The sequence below is a fragment of the Microtus ochrogaster genome, chromosome 24 (assembly GCF_000317375.1).
Source record: "Microtus ochrogaster isolate Prairie Vole_2 chromosome 24, MicOch1.0, whole genome shotgun sequence".
Classification (NCBI taxonomy): Eukaryota; Metazoa; Chordata; class Mammalia; order Rodentia; family Cricetidae; genus Microtus; species Microtus ochrogaster.
The window spans coordinates 2,646,363-2,648,264 of NC_022024.1; the positions used below are offsets into that span (position 1 = coordinate 2,646,363).

Sequence of the window (1,902 nt, forward strand, 5' to 3'; positions counted from 1 at the left end):
GCCTGCCTCTGCCTCCTGAGTGCTGGGATTAAAGGCGTGCGCCACCACCGCCCAGCTGTCCATCAATTAATTTTTCAGATACTCAATATCTATAGAACTTTTTTCCAAACACAAACTGACACATCCTCCTCCAGAAGACACCAAATATTTTCCAAAACAGACCATATATTGGGCAATAAAATGAGCCTCAATAAATCTAGAAGGTTTGAATCATACCAAGTGTATTTTCTGACCTCTGGGAAATGAAAGTTGAAATCAACTATAAAGGGAAACTCAGAGAACTTACAGAAACAGGAACGTCAAAGGCAACGGTAGAAAGTAAGTTAGAAAACACCTTGAACGCCTTTTTAGTGCGGCGGGCAGGGCGTCAGTCTCACGGAAAATACTTTGAGATGAATCAAAAAAATTTTAAAATAACCAAACCCAAGGTAGAGGTTAGAGGAAAACCTGTAACTGTAAATTTCTCCCTTACGAAGGAAAAATACCTCAAACTAGTGGCATATTTTCATTGTAAGTAACTATTAAGAATGGTAACGTAGACAAAAGCAAATGAAAAGAATTCAGGTAAGAGTGGAAGCAGAAGACTTTCCAAAAGAGAGATTCATAGAAAGCAAGGACAGCTCTTTGAAAAAAAATCATCAAAACTGACAGTAGTTTAGAAAGAATTAAAAAGGAAGTGAAGGAGGGAGGGGGGAATGGAGAGAGGGAAGAGATAGGGAGAAGGGAGGGATGGACAGAGGGACAGGGAGAAGGATAAAAGGAATGGGGAAAGGAAGAGGGGAGGAGGGAGGGGAAGGCGTGAGGAGAGAGACTCAAATTACTAAAATTAAGAACAAAAGAGAAGCAATCACTACTGATTTTATGATTTCAGTAAATCATCGCTGTTATAAGAGAATATTATATCAAGAAAATAAAATACACAAGAAATTAGATGATATGAATAGATTTCTAGGATTCTATCTACTAAAATTAATTCAAAAGATAATCTAAGTGGACCTATAGTAACTTAAAAAGTAATTGAGTTAGTGTTTTCTAACTTCCAACAGAGAAAGGGCTGGGCATTGATTAAGTCTTCAGCCACACACGGTGTAACACAAACCCTGTACAGACGCCTCAAATGCAGAAGACGACAGAACTCCCAGGTCATTCACTGGGACCAACATTGATGCCAACGCCAGGCAAACACAGCAAAGTGCAGACCACCTCCTCTTATGAATACAGATGCAAAAATCCTCAACAAGACACCAACAAATCAAGTCTACAAATATGCAATGTATCACATGTCACAACTGAGCTGGATTTATCCTAGAAATCCAAGATTCGCTTAAAATTGAAAATCAACTAATACAACACAACTCAACAGAATCGAGGATGCAACAGTATATGTTCACCCCAAGACTGTGAAAAATAAATTGACAAATTCCAGCACCCTGTCATGATAATACAAAATTAAAAACCCTTGAAACAGAAGATAACTTCCTCGATATGATATAAGGTATCCATGGGGGAAAAACATAGCTAATGTCATAATTAATTAATGGTAAAAGACAGGATGTTTTCCCCTTAAGGTCAAGAAGAGGGTGGCTGCTTGATCTGGCCACATCTGCTCATTACTACATCAAGAGTTCTAGCCAGAGGAAGCAGAGAAGGTAAAGAGCTAGTATACACCCCGAATCAGGTATTGCCACATGCAACATTTCAAGTCTGGGAGCTATGGAAGGTGTTCAAATTTGTCATTCTTTTGTTATTAAAGAAAGCAGAGATAAGATTTCCTTATCAGGAAATGACAGCTTTAAAATAGTTCCTTTAGAGCCAGGTGGTGGTGGTGCACGCCTTTAATCCCAGCACTTGGGAGGCAGAGGCAGGCGGATCTCTGTGAATTTGAGGCCAGCCTGGTCTACA

At 39.4% G+C, this 1,902-nt stretch overlaps 1 protein-coding gene across 1 annotated transcript in view; it reads right to left on the minus strand.

Moving 5' to 3' along the window:
• Irak3 (interleukin 1 receptor associated kinase 3) overlaps window positions 1–1,902 on the minus strand; it is a 59,072-nt gene that overhangs the window by 36,281 nt on the left and 20,889 nt on the right. The window lies entirely within an intron of this gene.